The following is a 23,446-nucleotide window of genomic DNA, read 5'->3' as shown; positions in this document are numbered from 1 at the left end:
GGCGGACCGTGGTCCGGGTCCGGACCCAAACCTATTGAGAAGGATTTAATTGTATACACGCTTTGCGGCGCAGTAAATCACAGACCAATCACGTGTGAGGTAATATCACCAACCACTCTCTTCAGTCAATCAGATCTGTGCAGACGTGGAAAAAATAAATAAATAAACACACCGCTCCTCACGCGGGATCGAACCCGTGTTGTCAGGGTCGCGGTCCCGCTGCTCCGGCTGTTGAATTGGGACATGGCCGTGAAAAAACGCCTTTATAAGGAGATAGTGAGCCTGGGCGAGAATGGGCGGAAAAACGAGAACGGACGAAAACTAAAGTCACGCCGAGTGCGACAGAGAGACAGGCGAGGAATTTTGTATAACTGGATCATTCTGAATTCTAATTAAATACTCCTGGCATAGAAGATGCTTCTGCTACTTTTAACAGAGTGACAGACGGTAACAGAGTGACCAACAAGACTGTACTGTGCTTAAAACATGTTCTGTCTCTGTTTGCACTTCAAGCATAGTCTTAATATGACTGGTTATGCATAGTTACATTACAAGAGATTTAGGAGAAAAAAAACACAAACCATAGTCTTAATATAACTGGATATGACAATCTCAGGCCTATAGGTTTCATGTCAAACATGTGTTGAGAAAACACAATGAGATTGGAGATCTGCAATATAAAAGCCGTTTATTAAAACACACATGGGTAAATATAGAGGTGAAGTAATACAAAGATAATAGTTTGTACTGGATAAAAACAATTTAGAAACTACATTATTTGGATATTCTTAGTAACTTTGGAGATTAAAAAAAACATAAGCAACATTTAATATTCAATAAGGAAAAGATAAGAGAGTATAAAACTTGAGTAATACAACACAAACAAATATCCATCTATATCCCTCTATAGTAACAGATTTTTAATTGGACTGAACCATAGACAAACAAGAACACCAGCAGAGGGAGTGAATGAGCCTGTAACCTTACTGCGCAACAGTAACTAACCTAAAAACTGAGCTCTGTCTCACAAAGAATGTCCTGGAATATTCAAACTTACAAGACATACAAACATAACATGGAATTCTATACACATCATCCCTGGATAAGAATAGTTTTGCTGAACCTGTAAAATCCATTGTTAAATACAGTTCATATTTGTTTCTGGTGGAATTTATGATTTGAGCTTTTAATTGCCATGGGACAAATTTGGGACATTTTTCTCTCCTGTGTGAATGCGCTGGTGTTTTTTGAGATCACTCTGTGTAGTAAAACTCTTCCCACAGTCTGAGCAGTGATATGGTTTCTCTCCTGTGTGAATGCGCTGGTGATTTTTGAGATCACTCTGTGTAGTAAAACTCTTCCCACAGTCTGAGCAGTGATACGGTTTCTCTCCTGTGTGAATGCGCTGATGCCGTTTGACAGTCTCCAGTTGATTAAAGCTCTTCCCACAGTCTGAGCAGTAATAAGGTTTCTCTCCTGTGTGAATGCGCTGATGCCGTTTGACAGTCTCCAGTTGATTAAAGCTCTTCCCACAGTCTGAGCAGTAATAAGGTTTCTCTCCTGTGTGAATGCGCTGGTGTTTTTTGAGATGACTGTGATGATTAAAACTCTTCCCACAGTCTGAGCAGTAATACGGTTTCTCTCCTGTGTGAATGCGCTGGTGAATTTTGAGAGCCCTCTGTTCAGTAAAACTCTTCCCACAGTCTGAGCAGTGATGCGGTTTCTCTCCTGTGTGAATGCGCTGGTGTATTTTAAGTTTACTCTGTGTAATAAAACTCTTCCTACAGTCTGAGCAGTAATATGGTTTCTCTCCTGTGTGAATGCGCTGATGTTTTTTGAGATCACTCTGGGTAGTAAAACTCTTCCCACAGTCTGAGCAGTGATACGGTTTCTCTCCTGTGTGAATGCGCTGGTGACTTTTGAGATTACTCTGTTGATTAAAACTCTTCCCACAGTCTGAGCAGTGATACGGTTTCTCTCCTGTGTGAATGCGCTGGTGTTTTTTGAGATTACTCTGTTTAGTAAAACTCTTGACAGAGTTCTGATGTTTCTCCATGTCGGGACTTGGCTTCATTTGTCTTTTAAATGTAGCAAACAATTTCTGCGTGTTCTGGAGATTCTTCAGGACGGCTTCTGCTTTACCTCTTTCAGCAGTTTAACTTTGCTCTTAGTTAAATATCCTGGTTGTTGGTGATGAATTTCAGGAAAATATTTTAATTTCTGGAAAACACAAAGAAAAATGCCATTGAATATTAAAATAAAAGCAGGTCAAAGAGATTCTAAGTCATTCTAAGTGAGTGATGTTACCCTTTAATCTGAAGCTTTGAGGCGTGTGCCGAAAAAACGACACACATTGGTTCAAATCACATTGCCGATGCTTGATTTGTTCTTCATCACGACAGATGATGTCCAAAGGTTTTTCCTTTAAACCAATTTATAAAAGTTTCCACACATTAACCAAATACATTAATCCAAATCAATGCTTCACAAACCTGATTTTTTTTTTTAACAACTCCTGATAACAGTTCATTATTTTCCACCACACTGGCTTCAGGCTAACAGTGATATGCGCTCCTGAGTTCAAGATGTGTTTTTTGATCCGATGCAGTTGTCTTGTTGGTGCAGGGAATTGTAGTTCAAAATAAAATCACAGCAAAATAATGACCTCTTTACTGTTACAACACATCAACCAACCTCCAACAGGAGTGTAAAACATAACTCTTTTGTTTACTAAAGGTTAACACAATTTTAACAATTAGTAAGAATTCATATTATTTTATGTAGTTCTTTTTCAATTATTTTTGTAGTCTTTTTAACCTCTTACACAAATGTTTAATTGTGTATTTTTGTCAAGTTGCTCAAAGTGTGATTCTTCTTCTTATTTTTATTATCAAATTCATGTTTTTGTTATTATTATTATTATCATCATTATTAAAGTATCAGCAAAAGAGCAGCTGGAGACTGTATTCCACAGTAATGGTTTAACTGGGATTTCTTAAAAACAGCGGGGCTAAAGATGTTGTAATTTGCTAATATTTGTGTTTGTTATTACAGTGAAATAGCATGTTTTCTGTTAAATCAGTAAGCTAATAAATGTTACTTGTGAAATTCCTCTTCTTGCCTGAACTTTTCCTCACTTTAATCACTAAATCTTTCATTCTTACATTTAATATTTTACAAGTGGCTTTTACAAGACTTTTATTTTGACGGGAGAGTCACATGACTTACCAGCAACTGTTGTGGTGGAAACGGATTAAGTAAAGGAAAATTAACTAAACTAAACTAAATTAGTGTCACTAAGAAATGTGTAGAGACTGATCACACAAACTTAAAAAGGAATTTCCACAGAACTGATTTATCTCAGGTGTGTGTTAGTGATGTGGGGGAGGGGGGGCAGGAGTGTGAGGTTCCGTTATCCTGTGTATGATCTGTAAAGATCAGCTCCGCGACCCCCTACTGCAGACTGCTGAGCAGAGCTAGGAGAAGATCCAGTGCTGGTGGTGTAAATGCTGCACATGCTGAAGGTGCTGAAGGTGGTGTTGGTGTAGGAGTGAATGTAGAACAGCGTGTTGAAAAGAGAGAGAGAGAGAGAGAGATTCTCATACCTTCTGTAGTTCAGCTGATCCCGCTCTTCCTCCTCTCCAGCTACAGTCCCCGGAAGCTCAGCGTCATCCGGGTTATGTAGAGCCCCGCCCCCTCCCCCGCTATATCACATTATACCCCATCACCGCTAGAGGGAGCCCGCGAGGGAGTCCTCAATGCATGGAGCTGAATGGAGCTAAACAGCTAAAACTCTCATTTAAAACACTGTAGAAATACTTCTCTGGAGTTTCCCTTTAATTTTACAAAGTAGAACAAAGTGTTTCACTAAAATAGGAAAGAAAACGTACCTCTATATTTCCATTTTCTAATGTTTTGTATTCAGTAGATTTACTAGCATTACTGCTACTGATGCTGGAGTTACACCCAGAGCTCATTTAAATGGATTAAAACTGCAGTTTATAAGCTTTAATAATTATCTCTGCGGTGATGCAACTTGTCTCATTTCTTTTATTGTTGAGATTGTGTAAATATGAATGAGAGTTTGTTTAAATGTTTTCTTCTTGTTGGTACTTACATAGATGAAAATAGTAATCTACTAAAATAAATAGGAAAACATATTTAAATATAACTGGAACTTACTTGGGTTGTGGGGGCTGCTACTAAATGGTTGTTAGAATTGGGTTAACTGAACTTACAATAAACTCTAAAATTAAAGCAGCAATTGCAGTTCTGGACAGTATGCAGATCTCATTAGTCTTGATAATGAAAAGGTAGGACATTTTTCATGTTCTTTCTGTTTACAACTCACTCTGAGGAATTCTGAGCACTTCAGAGCACTGACTGGTGTGTCACGGGAGAGTGTAGGGTACTACAATCAAAAGTGTTGCATTACTGAATACTACATACTGGGCGGTGTGTAGTATGCAGTACATACTAGTGCAGTATGCAGTATAGTAGTATGCCATTTCGAATACAGCCTAGGACTGAGATAAAGTGAGCTATGGCTAGCTGCTCACTTTCTCTTATTATGGCTAGACACTGAAAGCAGGTTTTACCTCTTTGAAAACTTGAATGATCTTAATTTGTACATCTGAGTATCAATTAAAGACATTTAAGGTATTTTTTCTGAAAGAGAACCGCGTTTAGGTGTTGGCTAGCGTTCATGTTTGGTAATTATAACTAGAAAGCTAGCTAGCAGCCACGAAGTGAGCCTCTGAGATTATCAACGAATAAACGTATAATAATAAAAAACGTTTCACCATAAATACATGATATACAAATAAACATATTCCATATTATCATACATCACATAAAACATTACTTATTCCCATACAATATGAAAAGTGACTTTATAATATCGTAATTTATCACCACCATATCCACCACATCTTACCTCAGAAAGAGCGGAATAACTTTCCAGTTGCACAAGCTTCACTTTATTCTGTTCAATGAATCAGTAGGAGTCGAATCACAAGAATAACTAAACCTAACTGTTTTTAAAACTTCACATTTTACAATTTTATATCATAATAAATGTATGGTCAACATTTTCTAAATAAGACTAACCGAGTCTCCTAAATCTGAGTGACTTAGAACTTTTGTACATTGTACATTGAGGTTGTTCTGAAGTGATGAATCAACCGAAGCTTCCTGAAGTTGACAGCAGATTGATTCATTTCCAGCAATAATTTTTTTTTTAATATACAAAAAAAGAACAAAATAAAACAATAAATATAATGCACAAAAATGTGTTTTTATTTTAACAATTTAATTATATAAGTATTTCATTGTTGTACATAGATATGAACATCTGTGTGTGTAGTATGATGTGAGGTAGTGCAATTGGCTTAATAAATAAACACTTTTCCAAGGCAAAAACACAAGTGAACAACAGAATGAAAAATATGGAACAAAAAAAGTTCAGATAGCAGAATAGTTTGTTGTTAAGGGTGAACTGAAATGGACTTAGGGTGTAGTGAATCATGATAACAAATACGAACATTTGTTGAATAGCCCACCTCTGTTCTCCCCAGCATTCTGAAATACAGCACTGTTAGCTAATGCTCCCAATAGACCACAATGCTAGTGATAGGGGCATAGCTTAACCCATACAAAAAAAATCACTATTTTTACACCATTAACAACAAACTCAAAGTAGCTCCACACTTCACTGGTAGAATTCCAAGGATGATGACATTTAAAGCAAGGCAGTGAGAACTTTAAAAGTACACAGATAGTTTATTAAAACCACTGTTTATACACACAGTTCCTACTGATAGTTTATTAAAAACACTGTTTATACACACAGTTCCTACAGATAGTTTATTAAAACACTGTTTATACACACAGTACCTACAGATAGTTTATTAAAAACACTGTTTATACACACAGTTCCTACAGATTAGTTTATTAAAAACACTGTTTATACACACAGTGCCTACAGATTAGTTTATTAAAGCACACAGTTCCTTGTCGTAGTTAAGCCAGGAAAGGTCTGATGACAAGCACGAATGAATAGGTAGGAAAGGGGAATAGACTGGAAAATTAATGTCGGGGAAATGCATAACTTTCCAGTTGTTGCTGAAAATATCTCTATAATATCATTTTTAATCATTTCTTGTCAGTTGACTTATTGTGGCTTGACTAGCTGAAGGTATTGTGTATATAAACTATCTGTGTATATAAACTATCGCACTGTGTTTCGGAATGTTGGGGGAGATCGGAGGTGGGCTATTCAACAAAAGTTTATACTCGTTATTGACTACAAACCAAGTCCATGTATATAACTTCTCCCCTAAACTAAAAAGGAGAAAACAGGGGACGAAAAAACAGATTTTGGGTCAGATTAGAACTGGATTTGTATGTGAAAAGACATTTTTAAGGCCTTATGCCTCTGTAAAGGCTGGGCTGTCAATAGAACAAATAACGCCTCCCTCATAGGAAATGTTTATGATGACTGGAAGGCGCTTAATTAGCTGATCAGTACATTGTGTGGAACGATGAGCTTCTCCATATCTTCTGTCAAAAGGAGAGTGGTGTTGCTTCCCACAGAGACTCCAGCCACCACAATCCCTTTCTCTGGTTTCTGCAAGTAAAAATATTTTTTCCAGTTTTCACCATTAGACAGTTGAATACCGAAAAATTACAGTAATTCTCATTTGTCAATATTTCCTGGGACAGCACGGAAGAAATGACACTTTAATGTAATCTAAAGTAATCAGTGTACATCTTGTATAACAATGTGAGTTTGCTTTGCCCTTGAAACAACTCAACACACAACCATAACAACATTAACACCACCTCCTTCAAACAGCTGCAGTAATAATTTACCTCACAATATTCAGATGTGTAATTTCTGTAAGCTGCAAGAGGGCAAGTTCTGCCAGCGCTGCCTCTCTCCACAGCGCCACCTCGTGGTGCTTTCCCTCTTCGTCTAAGATCAGTTCACCAACAGGAACAGGCCCATCTCTAGTGGCTTGCATCCGGGTTGAAATTAGCTATGAAAAACATAGTGTTAAATAATGCTGGAAAAATACACTATACACATACAGGGACTAATTTTGTGGTACCACTTTACAATAAGACTACCTTTATAGAGGGTTTATAAATGGTTTACAATTAGTTTATTAATGGTTACTAATTAGGTTGTAAATGTCTTAAAAATAATTAATAATCAGTTATAACACATACGTAGAAAGGGCAACAAAAAGACCTATTGTTTGGCAAATAGTGAACCCTCAGCCATCTATATTGTTGCCCTTTCTATATATGTCTTATAACTGATTAAGGCATTTACAACCTAATTAGTAACCATTAATAAACTAATTGTAAACCATTTATAACCCTTTATAAAGGTAGTCTTATTTTAATGTGGTACCAATTTTGTTTTGTGGAAGAATGTATTTAATTTACCCTTAACCATTTTATACACAGTCAAGTCAGAATATTATGACCAGCTCCATACACCATACACCTATGACCATACACTCACTGAGCATCTTTTTAGCTCCGCTGATCATATAGGACACTCTGTAGTTCTGTATCTGTTTCTCTGTATACTTTATTATTATCCTTACTCTTTCACTCTTCGTCAGTACACAGAACCCCACAGTATAGACCACCACAGAGCAGCTATTATTATTTGCGTGGTGGGTGGTTATTTTCAGCACTGCAGGGATTAGCATGGTGGTGGTGTATGAGGTGTTAGTGTGTGTTGTGCTGATATGAGTGGATGCTATAATAGCTAATCTGTATTGTATTAAAGTACAGAAGTCCTGGGAGAAAGTAGGATAATAATGAAGGCAGAGAAACAGATACAGGATTTCAGTCTGTAATTATAGAACTACAAAGATCTAAAGTAGATCTATAAAAATAGTAAGTGTAGAAATAAGGAGGTGGTCATAATGTTGTAAATTGACTGTGTGTATTATTTGGGCTACTTTTTTGCAGGTAACAAGTCATGCATTGGACACTAAAATTGTAGAGTGAAAAACGATATTGTGATTCTCCAGCATCTGTGTTACTGGAGAGGATAAATACTTCTAAACAAGTAAATGCCAGGAATAATGGATTTATTGGTGTCAGTTTCACAGAATTTAACAACTAATATTCTTCACAGCAGGTTTACCCTATTCACTTGATAATAGCAGCATCATGTGGAGTAATGAAGCAGTAACTTTAGTAATATGGTGTCAAAACTAGGACAAAAGTTTTGAGAAACGAAAGTATAATCCATAACCACAGAATTTAAATTTAAAAACAAAAGGACTACTATTGATATAAAAAATAAATCATGTCTGTAACCCGAATATTTAATATTAAACGGAGAGTTTAATATTCCGTTTTGTGTTTTAGATTATAAGAAATGTGTTTGTGCTTTCAGTATTTTTTTGCTCAGTTTTGTTTTCTTAGCTACGCTTCTGGACTGGTTGAGACCCTGTTTTAACAGGTAGGTGGGGACTAGTCAGTTATTGGCATCTGGAAATAAGCCCCGCCCACTAAGGTCAATCCACTTGCTCACAGCAGCACAACCCGCGTTTTATGATTTGTGGGAAATGGCGAACCATCAAAGTGCGGGGCTCACGGACCGGTTCAGAACTAAAGCTTTACCACTGCAGGGCAAGGAGGTTTTAAACGCCATGCCGCTGCTGTGTTTCTGGCTTTTTCTGACCCGTTAGCTTAATGTTCGCAGCGACCAGGTCTTACAGTGGCACTAAGGACTCAGTAGCAGAGCCCGCTAGCCTTCGGGCAGATCCAGCTACTCCCTCCCACTGAGCGGCTCTGTGTCCCCAGGTACGGAGAGATTAAACGTGCAGAACCAGTTCAGTTAGTAAGCGCTCCGTGTGGATAAAACACCTCAACAGCACTCAGAAGCAGCGAGAGCCAGTAAAGAAGAGTGTGCGCAGTAGCAGCAGCAAGAGCCAAATAAGTAAAGAAGAGCTTGCGCAGTAGCAGCGCAGAGAAAGCCACAGATAGTAAAGCAGCGAGAGTGCACAGTAGCAGCACAGAGAAAGCCACAGATAGTAAAGCAGCGAGAGTGCACACTAGCAGTGCAGAAAAAGCCACAGATAGTAAAGCAGCGAGAGTGCACACTAGCAGTGCAGAAAAAGCCACAGATAGTAAAGCAGAGAGAGTGCACACTAGCAATGCAAAGAAAGCCACAGATAGTAAAGCAGAGAGAGTGCACAGTAGCAGCACAGAGAAAGCCACAGATAGTAAAGCAGCGAGAGTGCACATTAGCAATGCAAAGAAAGCCACAGATAGTAAAGCAGAGAGAGTGCACACTAGCAGTGCAGAAAAAGCCACAGATAGTAATGCAGCGAGAGTGCACACTAGCAGTGCAGAGAAAGCCACAGATAGTAAAGCAGAGAGAGTGCACAGTAACAACGCAGAGAAAGCCACAGATAGTAAAGCAGAGAGAGTGCACACTAGCAGTGCAAAGAAAGCCACTTATAGCTAAGCAGTGAGAGTGCACAGTAGCAATGCAGAGAAAGCCACAGATAGTAAAGCAGCCAGTGCACAGTAACAACTCTGGAACTGTCTCTAGAAAAATAGGTGCAGGGAGTTCTTTATAATATTCCTCCTGATTTAAATGTCTTTCTGCTTCCTCTATATAGGCGTCCCTATCCATAATTACTGTGGCGCTGCCTTTATCAGCGGGTTTGATGATAATGGAGTTATCACAGCGTAATTGTAGTAGGGACTGCTGCTCCGCTAGTTTGAGGTTAGGGGGTTCATTATTGTTCCAGGGTGAGTTTTTTAACTGCATATTTGTCCGCTCTTATGATTTTTCTAATTGTGTTAGGAACCTAAGAGAGATTTTTGGGTGAAAGGAGGAGGATTATTAAGACCTGTCAGTATTTCCTGTTCCTCCAGTTTGAGGCTTTTGGAAAAATTTATCATTGGATTCAGATAACTGCCCCTGGAAATGTGTCCGCTGCTGCCTTTATAGCTCTGCATCTCCATCTGGAGTTGGACCCCACGGGGATGACTGGCCTAGCCTAAGACTGCAGTGCCACATTTTCCTGGTGGTGGTCTGCACGTATTAGATTAAATAAGTGTTTCATCAGTGTGCTAAAATTCTTGTATTCTGTGCTTTTTTCATGTGGTTTATTTTAGTGTGTTTACTTTTTCTTAATTAATTGTATTTTTGCTTTTCTTCCCTACAGGTGCAGTAAGAGTTGGTGTATTTCCCCTCCCATGATGGGGATGAGGTTCATGCCTGTTTGGACCCCCATGTTGAATGGCCAAATTGGTTGGCTAAGAGGTTTGTCCCCCCTTTGTTGCAAAGTTTTGGTTCTAAACTGAATCTTCTTCAGGCACAGACTTGCCAAAAAATGAGAGTGGGTTATTTTGAGGGCTTTTAATTTGACGTGTGGTCAAAATTGACCAAAAGAAATGTAAAAAATAAGAATATTTTAGTATAGTGCAAGTACTTTTATGCTGTTTGGATCGGACAATGTCCAATATAGAAGCAAAAACAAAATAAAGGTTTTTCAAAAAAATTAGATTTAGATGTGAAATAAATATAATAAAAGTAATGAAATAAAATAAAAGGTTTTGTAACGGCTTTCTAATAAGAAGCAGAGGTGTCTTTGAGTCTTTTATCCGAGCAGAAGCTGTGAAATGGGCAGATGGTAGTTTTACTTACACTAAAGTTTTCTGAGGGCAGAAAGAAAAGTGATTGATTCAGAGAAACAACCAATCAAATTAAATTAGAGGCGCTAGAACTTAGAACATGCCCTATTTGCTGTGTCCTGCGTGATCACACGTTTAATGATCTGTTCCAGACTTTACCCTTTAATCTTAGTTTTACTTCCTTTCTAAGAGAACATGACACCCTAAAATTTAGAACATTAACTCAACACTTTGGTCACGTTTTTATGACTAGGCACAAATAAGAGATGACTGTAACAGTATGGATGTTTCTAGAATGTCTGTCCCTCCTAGAAAGTGGTATAAATATGGTTGTAAAGAAAATGAGAGCCAGAACGTGCTCTCATCTTTCTATCCTCTTTGTTTGTCTTGTAAACTGTACAGGTGCTGGTCAACGAATTAGAATAATTTGAAATAGTGCAATCATGAAATTCTTTGAATGCATTTTTTGTGCAGAAAGCAAATCAGGTGTTCACCGCACCTGTCCTACTCGTTAGACTAATCACAGAACTCGTTACCTGGAAAAAAATTTGCTCAGCTGAGCTTTCCAAAAGGCCCATTTAGGCCATTTAACTGTGACACTGTTGTTTTATTGAATTAGAATAATGGAGAAACTGTTTCATTGAATTAGAATAATTTTTATTATAATTACAATCATCACTTTCTCAGTATTTTGTGGCTGCCCCCTTGGCTTGTATGACTGCCTGAAGTCTCCGCGGCATCGATTTGACCAGCTTGTCGCAAGTTTCCGCACTCACAGCTTCCCAGGCAGTGGCGATGTTCTGCTTCAGTTGGTCCAGCGTAGTAGGCTTTCTGTCGCGAATTTTCCGCTTGACGATGGCCCAAAGGTTTTCAATGACATTGAGGTCAGGCGAGTTGGCCGGCCATGCCAAAACTTCAAGCTGTTTTTTAGTGAACCAATCTTTGGTCGACTTTGCCGCATGAGCCGGTGCAAGATCCTGTTGAAATATGAAGTCTTCTTCGCCGAACTGTTCCTCAACAGTCGGAATCAGGAACGTTTCCAGAACATCTTGATATACGGCAGCATTGACAGTCTTCTTGAGGAAGCAGAGTTTCCCCTACACCTCGAGCGGACATGCATCCCCAGACCATAACGCTCTGGGGAAACTTGACGGATCTTTTCACGCACTCGTGGTTGTAGGTTTCGCCACCACGACACCAGACACGAGGACCTTGGTCACTGAAGGAGATGCAGAAGCGTGATTCGTCACTGAAGACCACTTTCTGCCAGTCTTCAGCAGTCCACTCCCCGTGTTCTTTGGCCCACTTCAGCCGTTTCTCCATTTGTTTCTTGTTCAGCATCGGTTTTACTGCTGGAACGCGAGATTTGAAGCCGAGTTCGCGCAGACGACGGTAAGTGGTTGATCTGGAGACGTCAGCGCCGGTCTGCTTGTTCCACAAGTCGGTGAGCTCGGAAGTGGTTGCTGACTGCGATCTTTCTCAGCTGCTTGTTGTCGTGAGCAGAAGTTTTTCGGACGCCGGAACAGTTGGTGCGCTTGCTGCAGTTTTTCTTGAGAGCTTTGCAGACGGAAGACTGGCTGATGCCGAGCTGCTCAGCAATTTTAGTTTGGGTCAAGCCTTGTTGGCGAAGGGCTTGAATTTGAGCCACTATTCCGGTTGAGAGGTCGCGCTGCTTACCCATGATTGATTTTACAACTTAGAAATTCTACTCAACCTTGACTTTATACTGCACAGTGAACACTCTTCACAGAAAACAAAAATTCGAGCATTTATTCTAATTCAATGAAACGGTTTCTCCATTATTCTAATTCAATAAAACAACAGTGTCACAGTTAAATGGCCTAAATGGGCCTTTTGGAAAGCTCAGCTGAGAAACTTTTTTTCCAGGTAACGAGTTCTGTGATTAGTCTAACGAGTAGGACAGGTGCGGTGAACACCTGATTTGCTTTCTGCACAAAAAATGCATTCAAAGAATTTCATGATTGCACTATTTCAAATTTTTCTAATTCGTTGACCAGCACCTGTATGTCCTAAGACTGTATGGACATCAAAAAAATTGTGATACTGGAGGGTGCCAAGAAGCAGATATTGATGAAGTGCTTTTATAAAAAGCTTCAGAAATCTGGCAGAATGTTTTCATGCATTCTTACATGTATATAATGCGAAACTAAATTGAAATCTGTTCAGTGTAGTGAGCTCAGCAGTTTAATACCTGGTGCTAATTAAGATGTTAAATTAATTAAATTAGATTAATAATCAATTAATTAGTAACACAAGACATTTCAGGGATGTGTCTTCTTCTACCAGGAACAGTCATTTTCATAACCAAGTTATCCAGAAAACACACTGAAATTACAGGTTTTGTAATATAAAAAGAATTTTATTAAATCACACAGATATGAGTTAATAACCCATTAAAATGTCAAAAATGTAGCCATTAGATATCAAATCACAGTGTATGAAGGTAAATGAGAATGAAAATAAAAACATGTTATAATATCGGTATAGAAAGGAATGACTTGTCAGATTAATGAAAATTATTAAGTGGGGATTTCTAAAGGATGAACTAAGTTATTTTAAGTCTATGAAGCCAGTTCTTATTCACAACCAAGCAACTGAAAAGAAGTTATCTTTACTACAGGGAGATTTATAAAGGATTCAACCAAACCAAAACAATTTGCCAGCTCCGCCTTACTCTGAGATGTTAAAGTGGGCCTGCATTGGTGCCGTCCGTCTGTAGCGTGGTCGTCTGTTTCTTCACCCTGAGAAAGAATCACGTGAGTCTGTCTGCAAGATGGTTTGACTTCCTGGTGTCAGCACGGAGTCCCTTCAGAACCCACGGGAAAATCCCTTCGCTCTCAGCTGGCTTGCTGGTCGCTTCCGGACTGGTGGCTTCTGGGTTGAGTCTGACGGTCTCTATTCAGCTGAAACTTTGTATGCATAATGCGTGGCTTCATAGATCGTAAAACTGATGTAGTTGTCTTAACTAAGAAAGCTAGTATTAATATGCTTAAAGAAGGTTAAATGAGTTGCACTAAGAATGCTAAGCTAACGCTAAACTGAAGCTAAAATGCTAAACTAAACTAAAGGAGCTAAACTTCAAACTCCTCAACTACCACTCAAGGCTGAACTGAACTGATCCATCCGTAATCCTGGACACTCTCCACTTTCATTCTCCACCGCTACTCTGTCTGTCACTCTCTGACTGAATCTGTTTTAACCTTAAGGCTACCATTGGCTCTGTGGGCTTTGGGAAAGGAGCAACCTACGTGTCTGTGTTTTCATTGGGTTCGGAGCAATTTCTGAGATTTCATATTTTTTTAATTAATAGACCAAACCAAAAGAAAACTTAATCAACCAGTGGATCAAAATACAATATTCAGCATACCAATTCATGAGGATTAATTCAAGGAAAACAATCTTAGAATTGAATCACAATAAATGTAAATTATATGTTTTTCCTTCAAATAGGTTGGTAACATTCAAGATAATCCTGAAATTAGAAACAAAGGATGGTACCTTGTCAAAAAGAAAACAAAGAGTCACTCAACCCAATTAAATAATTGAAAAGATAATACAAACATTGTTAAACCACTAATAACAAAATAAAGCAAAATTATCAAATGCTAGTTAAACCTTGTTGATTCAGACTTGACTGTGTATGAAAATTTTATCAGGACAGCATCTATACCCATATACCAGAAGTGGCATATTATTTAGTAAATATTCTGTAAAATAACTTTTTATTTAGTTAATGTAAATTCTTATTTGTTCTTCTTTGTGAGAAATTCTCTTCGCCTGGCCTGTTGATCAGAATTCATGATGGGTGTGAGAGAGATCAGTTTACACCACAGAATTTCAGCTTACAAGGCTGGGAATGGAATCCAAAGCTTTGAACATTTCTTTTAACTAAATGAGTCTTATTTTCTCAATGCTTTGCAGGAATAACCAAGCATAAACTCTTAAATTGCAGTAACTCTTTGCGGATTGCGTTTCTGTGGATTTTAGAAAGTTGAATTATATAGTATTATAATGGCAGTCGGTCTTCGTCCTGGTGATGGCACTGTTGGTCCACCTCATTTGGGAGACAATCACAGATGGTGACTATTTGGGCAGGCAGATATTTAATACTTCAAGGCAAACTTCTTGATGCAACCATAAATCTTGTAAATTTGTATGGACCGAACTCTGATAATCCTAAATTTTTTGAGGAGCTATTTTTACTTCTATCCCAAATGTCCGGCCATTTCCTGATTGGGGGGGACTTTAACACGACCCTTGCGACAAATCTTGACAGACTAAAGGGCATAGATAATACTCACACACAAAGTAGGAAAATATTGCATAATTTTATACGAGATCTAGATTTGTGTGATCCATGGCGGAGAAAATACCCAAATAAAACAGAATTTTCATGTTTTTCCTCATCAACCAATTCATATTCACGTATAGATTATTTTTTGATTTCAAATAATCTATTCTCACAGATACATAATGTTCTTTATGAATCTATTGTTATTTCAGATCATGGCCCCGTTAAATTAATTTACAACATATCCAAATCCATTAGAGGTCCTTACAGATGGAGGTTACATCCAAAATGGTTACAAGACAGAAAATTCATGGAATTCATTGACACTAGTATTGATGAATATTTTAAAACAAATACCAATGAAACGACAGCATCAGTTAGATGGGAGGCTTTTAAAGCTTATCTAAGAGGACAAATGATTAGCTATACAAGCTCTATTACTAACACGGTTAATTTAAGATTACAAGCTTTCATCGACAGAATAAGGAAGCTAGAGGAAGAAATGTATGAAAATAAAACAAACACAGAGTTCTGCCAGCAGGAGCTACTTCTCCTAAGAGCACAATATAATGAACTATCACTTGCAAAAGCAGAAAACAATTTAATTCGTTTAAAACAAACATTCTATGAACAGGGAGAAAAATCTGGCAAACTATTGGCATGGCAAATTAAAAAACTACAATCTAGCAAGGCCATTAATAATATTTTAACACCATCAGGGAATTTAACATCTGACCCATCGGAAATTAATAAAACTTTTGTCAAGTTCTACAACTCATTATATAAAGCAGACTCTATGGGGGTTAGCAGTGAGCAAACAGTATTTCTAGATGGCCTACACATCCCTCAGATTTCAGAAGAAGCTAAACAACATCTAGATTCCCCAATTTCTCTAGAAGAATTATTGAAAGCAATAGCTACAATGAAAAGTGGAAAAACAGCTGGACCTGATGGCCTCCCTATTGATATATATAAAGCTTTCAAAGGAAAAGTAGTACACCCCCTTATGAACATGTATGAGGAATCTATGGAATCCAGCATTCTTCCCCCAACACTAAGAAAAGCACTTATTACACTTATACCAAAGCCAGATAAACCACATACGAAATGTGAATCATATAGACCGGTGTCCTTAATTAATACAGATGCTAAAATTTTGGCAAAAATACTAGCATTAAGACTAGAAGCTTACCTACCATCTATTGTTCATAACGATCAAAATGGATTTGTGAAGAACAGACAGGCATTTCATAATATTAGGCGAGTATTAAATATCATTTATGAAAAGAAAGATGCCAAAGATCATTGCATTCTATCGCTAGATGCAGAAAAGGCATTTGACAGAGTCGAATGGCCTTATTTATTTGACGTACTCCGGCGGTTCGGATGCGGTCCGAAATTTTGTCAATGGATCAGTATACTTTATCGTGAACCATCAGCTGAAGTGATTACGAATAATTTTACTTCAAAACCCTTTGGTCTGTCAAGAGGTACTCGTCAGGGCTGCCCTCTCTCCCCTCTACTGTTTGTGTTGACCCTAGAACCCTTGGCAATAGCAATTAGAGATCACTCAGAGATAAAGGGAATTTATATTTCAGAAATAGAACATCAGATCTCTTTATTTGCAGACGACATATTATTATATCTTTCAGACCTAAAAAACACAATACCGGTCTTGCTTAATTTGATCAATCAATTCGGAAAATTTTCAGGATACAAGGTTAATCAGGCAAAATCGTCAATACTTTTTCTCAATGAACAAGAAAGAATTAGCCCAACACTTCAACATCCATTTACAGTAGCTAGAGATGGGTTCAAATATTTAGGAATTAATATTACACCGCAAATTAAAAATATGATCCCATATAATTATGATCCCATTGTTGCTCAGGTAAACGCCAATTTAGATAGATGGATGACCCTCCCTCTTACTATAATTGGCAGAATCAATGTTATTAAAATGAATGTTCTCCCCAAATTTTTATATTTATTTCAATCGATTCCCCTTACACCCTCACCAACATTTTTTTCTAATATGAGGAAAGTGTTCATAAAATTTTTATGGAACAATAGACGATCAAGACTTCGCTTAACACTACTATATCTTCCTTATGAAAGAGGGGGGCTTCAACTACCAAATCTTTTATGGTATTTTCGAGCAGCTCAACTTAGATCGGCTTTTTTTTGGTTTTCTAATCCTTCCAATTTACCATGGATCCAGATAGAACAAAGAAACACTAAGGGACTAGCTCTGGATTCTTATCTATATTCTGATTCTCTTAAAAGACTGAAGCAGAAAACAGCAAATCCATTTGTTAAAACCACAATAATAGCCTGGCACGAATCACAGGAAATGTTTAAAAGGCTGGATGGGCTATCACCATTTACACCTATTTGGGGTAATTCATTATTTTTACCTGGCAAATCTGATCAGGGATTCAGACTTTGGGCTCAATTGGGTCTACAAAAGATTTCAAATCTTTATCTAGATAATACTCTAATGTCCTTTGAATATCTTAAAGAAAATTTTGGGATCCCTCCTACTCATATGTTTAAATATTTGCAAATACGGAGTTTTATTCACTCCAGGTTGCATTCATATACATGTCCCCCCCTTAGCACTGTTGAAGAGCTAGCAACATCAGACCCTTATACTAAAGGCAAGATTTCAACAATATACGAGAAACTAGTAGAGGCATCTTCAGAATCCTCAGACGATAAAAGAAGGGCATGGGCAGAGGATCTTCAATGTAAAGTTACTGAAGATGAATGGGAAAAAGCTTGTTATCAAGCACAAACACTATCTATTAATAGTAGATTAAAACTGATCCAATATAATTGGCTTATGAGAACATATATAACTCCTGAAAAACTTAATAAATTTAATTATAATATCCCTGATAGTTGTGTTAAATGCAGAACAGAGAAGGGAACCCTGTTTCACTGTATGTGGAAGTGTGAACATGTGCAAGAATTTTGGAAAAAAATAACGGACACAGTTTCTACCATAATCCACAAAAAAATCCCTGTATGTCCAGAAATCTGCATTCTCGGACTGATACCAGAAACATTGGCTCTGAGAACACATGAGAGGAATCTGCTCAACCTTTGTTTGATACATGCGAAACGTCTTATTGCCAGACACTGGAAAAGTGTTAATTGTCCCTCTCTGAACATGTGGATTAACGAACTCTCTTCCTGCTTAGCGACTGAAAGACTTACGTATACAATTAAACAAAAAAGTCATATTTTTCATAGTATTTGGGACTCATTTATTATTTTTCTAGAAACAAGACCTGATCTACCAACTCCTAGAATTTAACACACACCAAATAAGATTGTGCCTTATAATTTGTTGTAATTTATTTTATTATTTACATGTTTACTTTTACACTTTTCCAGATGGGATGTGCTTACTGTTTTTTCATGCTTAATATTATTTCATTTTATTTAATTTAAGTATCATTGTATTTCTGTTTTCTTGTAACTGATGGCTCCATGTTTGGGGGTGGGTGGAGGGAGGGGAGGTGTTTAGAACTAAAAGATTTAAAAGATGTAAAAGAACATGAAAAAAAAAAAAAAAAAAAAAAAAAAAACATGTTGAATGAATGTTGTACCATCTTCAAAAATAATAAAAAATATGCGTAAAAAAAAAAAAAAGATGGTGACTATTTAAGGTCGTAGAAGTCCAAAGTTTGACGGTTGTCTGAATTACTGTTTGCTGGAGGAATGTCAAAATATTTACAAGGTTTACCCAACTAGCATTTAGGTCTCTTGAGAGGACTGGAGAGATGAAAAAGTAAAATATGTCATTTACAAAGGCTTTTATTCTAATTCCAGTGCATCCTGGATGGGGTTTGCGGTATGTGTGTGTTCAGGTGGGGGAAGTTATTAAATTACATTAGGCCACCAAAAATAGGTAAAGTGGGTGTAGTGGGTGTTCCAGCAACAAAATCATTTAGTTGCAAGAATCCTACTCTCCTCCTAACAACTATGACATCTAAATGTTAAAGACTATGTTAATCTAATGCTAATCTAATGTCTGGAGCAAGCTCTGGCAATGCCGTAGTTCAAACTTGAAAGACATTCCCTTCTTCAGAACTGAACTCTTACTGTAACTACCCTAAAAACTGAGCTCTGTCTCACGAAGAATGTTCTGGAATATCGAACATTCAAGAAAACATAACAGGAAATTCAATAAACATCATCCCTGGATAAGAATAATTTTGCTGAACCTGTAAAATCGATTGTTAAATTCAGTTCATGTTTGTTTCTGGTGAAACGAGTCCCAAGTGATAGAGTAATACATTAGTGTAGGATAAGGTGTTCTGTCTGAAAGATTTAGGATTTGCACTTTTAATTGCCGTGGAACAAATTTTGGATAGTTTTCTCTCCTGTGTGAATGCACTTGTGTTTTTGGAGATGACTCTGTTGAGTAAAACTCTTCCCACAGTCTGAGCAGTAATACGGTTTCTCTCCTGTGTGAATGCGCTGGTGTTTTTTGAGATTACTCTGTGTAGAAAAACTCTTCCCACAGTCTGAGCAGTGATACGGTTTCTCTCCTGTGTGAATGCGCTGGTGTATTTTGAGAGTACACTGTTCAGTAAAATTCTTCCCACAGTCTGAGCAGTGATACGGTTTCTCTCCTGTGTGAATGCGCTGGTGATTTTTGAGATGACTGTTGATTAAAACTCTTCCCACAGTCTGAGCAGTGATACAGTTTCTCTCCTGTGTGAATGCGCTGGTGATTTTTGAGCTCAAACTTTTGAGTAAAACTCTTCCCACAGTCTGAGCAGTGATAGGGTTTCTCTCCTGTGTGCATGCGCTGGTGTCTTCTGAGATTACTCTTTTCAGTAAAACTTTTCCCACAGTCTGAGCAGTGATACGGTTTCTCTCCTGTGTGAATGCGCTGATGCAGTTTGAGATCACTCTGTTTAGTGAAACTCTTGACAGAGTGCTGATGTTTCTCCATGTTGGGACTTGGTTTCCTCTGTCTGTTAAATGTATCAAACAATTTCTGCGTGTTCTGGAGATTCTTCAGGATGGCTTGTGCTTCACCTCTTTCATAGATTTCAGGAGAAATCCTATAATATTTTAATTTCTGAAAAGAAAAAAAAAGAAATAATTTAGTGTATTAAAATAAAAGCTGGTCAATTGACTGAAGAGAACTACCTAAATCAGTTACACTATATAGAAAATATTGGGACACCTTTATATTACCATAAAAGCTTCTATTATTTTGTCCCATTCTAAATCCATACACATGTGACCCCTGGTACCTTATTTGATGACTTAACAACCTGCTTAATTGAAATGTAATAAGGCACACAGGAACTGACGATCACTCAAGAAAAATAGTGGTTTGTGGAACAATAAACACCACAGAATCTAGAAGAGGACATCCTTAACTTTGTATTCACGTACAACTTTATGTGAAAACATTACATTGTGTGGTCGCTAGCAGCTTGAGAATATGACGTTGCGGTTGTGCTGAAACTAAACGCGTGTTTGTGAGGAGAAGTGAGCAGGAGAATAAAGGACTTTATGGATATTTTATCTGCGGTTCAGTGCTGTATTGTGGATGCTGTGATAGTAAGTGAATTTTCTATAATGTAATCTAATGTTATTTTACATACTAATAATATTTTATAAGGCTATTTTTTGGGGAGGCGTGTTCCCATGTAAACAATGTAAAAAAAAAACAGGCTGTTTTCAGTTAAGAGATTTCTGGCAACTGGTTTCATGTAGATGACTGTAAATTTGCATGCAGGTAGTTAAAGTAGTTACTAAAGAATATGAGTGGGTTAGTTGGTCGGTGTGTCTAGAATATTTGGCGCTCTTAAGCATTCTACTTTACACAGTCAGAACAGGCCTGCTAGAGGGCGCTTCTGCAGTAAGAGGTTAAAGCACACGTTGAAGCTATACTGGAAGGCACCAGATAAATATGGTATGATGGACTAGGGCAACCCTGGGTCAATAGTCTATATTTATTTATATTAACTTAATTTCATTTTAGTTTAAACTCTAAAAATTAATTAATGCAGAGCCAATACACTAAAAAAACAGAGGGAAGAAAACCAGTGGCTACTATCAATGGCTGTACCACTCCACTTATTCACTGTGTTAGCTACTGTTTACTACATAAATAAGTAACCAGTCAGATAATACATACCAATTAGTAGTAAATGTGAAGGCCAGAACTCAATCTCCTTCACAGCACCTTCAGCATCAAGGCAAACACTATATAAAAGCATGAACACACAATTAGCTACCTATGTCACATGGTGTAATTAAGTAAAACAAACTTTACCCACCACTCAGCAGCTACACACCCCCAGCTGACTCCTGGTGCTCCCACATTCACTTTGAAATAAAACAGATCTTCTTTTAATAAACTGAAAATTACGAGTAAACTTAAGCTTTTAATAGATACTAATATTTATGCCCAGTACACCACCTAAAGCTAGTAATTAAATCAACTGTAGTTCAAATTACGACAATATAACATTAACACCAGCAAGCCATACCTGCTTAAAATATGGATTCCTCTCTCTCTCTCTCTCTCTCTCTCTCTCTCACACACACACACACACACACACACACACACACACACACACACACACACACACACACACACACACACACACACACACACAGTGCCCATTGAAAAATCCACCATGTGTTTCCTTTAGTCTCTTCCAGTCAATAAGCACGATAAAACTATCTTCCAATGAGTTATTTTAAAACAAAGCTTTCCCGACCGGAGCTTGTACCTGCCGCCACGAGACCAAATGCTACTTTGTGCAGGTCCCGCGAGACTACAAGCAGCATGAGGTAACGCTCTGCCAATCAATGGCTGTCAAAATAAAAGTCCTCCCCTCTACACCTAACCTAGAGGAATATTTGGGACAGCAGCATTAGAAAATATTCATTAAAACCTTCCCCACACCTCTGCCCGCTACACACATTATAATATGAAGTTTAGCTCGTTCTGCAGTAGACTGTCAGCAGGCTGCAGCCGCAAAATATATGTAGAATAAACTCTGCTGCTGTCCACTACTGAATACCATGTTTGACTACTACTTTAGTATCTCACTTTACACTGAAATGCACTAATCCATACTATTAATACTGTACTATGTTGTCTCCTTTTTTGTTTACAATAAAGGTGTCTCATTTTATCTTATAAATATCTTTATCTGTAATTTCCTGACTTGCTGTACATCTCTATTCTTCACTTTCTATATTCAAAGTTATAGAAAGCAACCTGGCTGCCAGTGTCACACGATTTGATTTGCTTATTATTTACTGTTTTCTTAATAGTGGTTAAATATTAGATTTTAAAATGTAAATTTTCATTTGTTTTTCAATATTTCAGTGAGAATTAGACGTTCTTAATTAAAAGGACGTAAACAGAAAATTACATTAAATTATAAAAGTTTCCACACAAATTAATCAGACAGTAATCCAAATCAATGCTTCACAATCCTGATTTTTTTTTTTTACTATTCCTGATAACAGTTCATTATTTTCCTCCACATTAGCATCAGGCTGACAGTGATTATGCACTCCTGAAGTGAAGACCTTTTTTTGTATATGTAGATCAAACTCGTTTAAATATAAAAAAACAAAAATGAAACTCGGTTAAGATTTATGTCAATGGCTTAACTGATTTTTTTTACTAAATCAATATAGCGGACATGGTGACGTATCTCAGCATCGGGTCGAAGCCCAACTTCATCTGCAGAGCCAGAGAGCAGCAGAAGCTCTACACCAGCAGATTCAGAGCAGCAGCTCCAAGACCTGCTGCAGTTTTACAGAAGCTAATGTTACCCACAGTTTCATCAACTTTAACTAAATGTTACTAAAGCCTGTAAACCAGCTAACTGAACAATATGTATCTTGTTTTTAGTCATTTTACGTTAGCTCAGCCTAGCTAATGAATTAACATTTTCCATGAAATTTCAATTCCACCTTAAATATGATCACTTCTTATTGGTTGACTTGGAAATGTAGCTACACATTTAGTAAATGAAAATCTGTAGATTTGAAAAGCGATATGACTATTTTAACCCATGAAGTGTATTTCAGCATTTCACATAGAGACGGGCGATATGACCTAATACAAAATATTTTTTTTTTTTACCTACTAAAAATCAAACTACAAATGGTTCAAAACTTTATTTACCTTTATTCTGATTTCACTTAAATTTCTCTTTTGGAGTTCAAGTGCATCTGGATGGCAAATATATATATATATGTAGAGTTGCTGGGTAAAACAGTAAAATACAGATAACACTTTTAATAAGTGTACATCAATTAACTGTGCATCCTGCATTACATGTGATGAAACAATATGTACTTTCTTACTTTATTTTTACTGGAGTGGCTTCTGCAGTTAAGACCGAGCTGAATAAATAAATACAAATATTTCTTATTAAATAATAATATTAA

General features: G+C 37.4%; 3 protein-coding genes and 1 pseudogene across 7 annotated transcripts in view; all 4 read right to left on the bottom strand.

Annotated features, from left to right (window-relative positions):
- Window positions 1-23,446, bottom strand: part of LOC125801377 (zinc finger protein 239-like) — a 503,775-nt gene that overhangs the window by 8,048 nt on the left and 472,281 nt on the right. The window lies entirely within an intron of this gene.
- LOC111188821 (zinc finger protein 658B-like) overlaps window positions 1-23,446 on the bottom strand; it is a 241,480-nt gene that overhangs the window by 8,048 nt on the left and 209,986 nt on the right. The window lies entirely within an intron of this gene.
- Window positions 1-23,446, bottom strand: part of LOC125801399 (zinc finger protein 239-like) — a 240,236-nt gene that overhangs the window by 168,973 nt on the left and 47,817 nt on the right. Inside the window, exon 1 of one of the 2 annotated variants that reach the window (XM_049478072.1) lies at window positions 3,606-3,626. The exons of the other annotated variant lie outside the window; for it this stretch is intronic. The gene's annotated coding sequence lies outside the window, so the exon portion shown is untranslated. Of the gene's footprint in view, window positions 1-3,605; window positions 3,627-23,446 lie in introns of those variants that run through there. 2 annotated transcript variants of the gene reach the window in all.
- On the bottom strand, window positions 709-21,820 carry LOC125801658 (zinc finger protein 501-like; annotated as a pseudogene).

The sequence above is a fragment of the Astyanax mexicanus genome, chromosome 4, assembly GCF_023375975.1.
Source record: "Astyanax mexicanus isolate ESR-SI-001 chromosome 4, AstMex3_surface, whole genome shotgun sequence".
In the NCBI taxonomy this organism is placed as follows: domain Eukaryota; kingdom Metazoa; phylum Chordata; class Actinopteri; order Characiformes; family Acestrorhamphidae; genus Astyanax; species Astyanax mexicanus.
The sequence above is the reverse complement of the archived record's forward strand: the minus strand, read 5'-3'. Positions and strand labels throughout refer to the sequence as shown.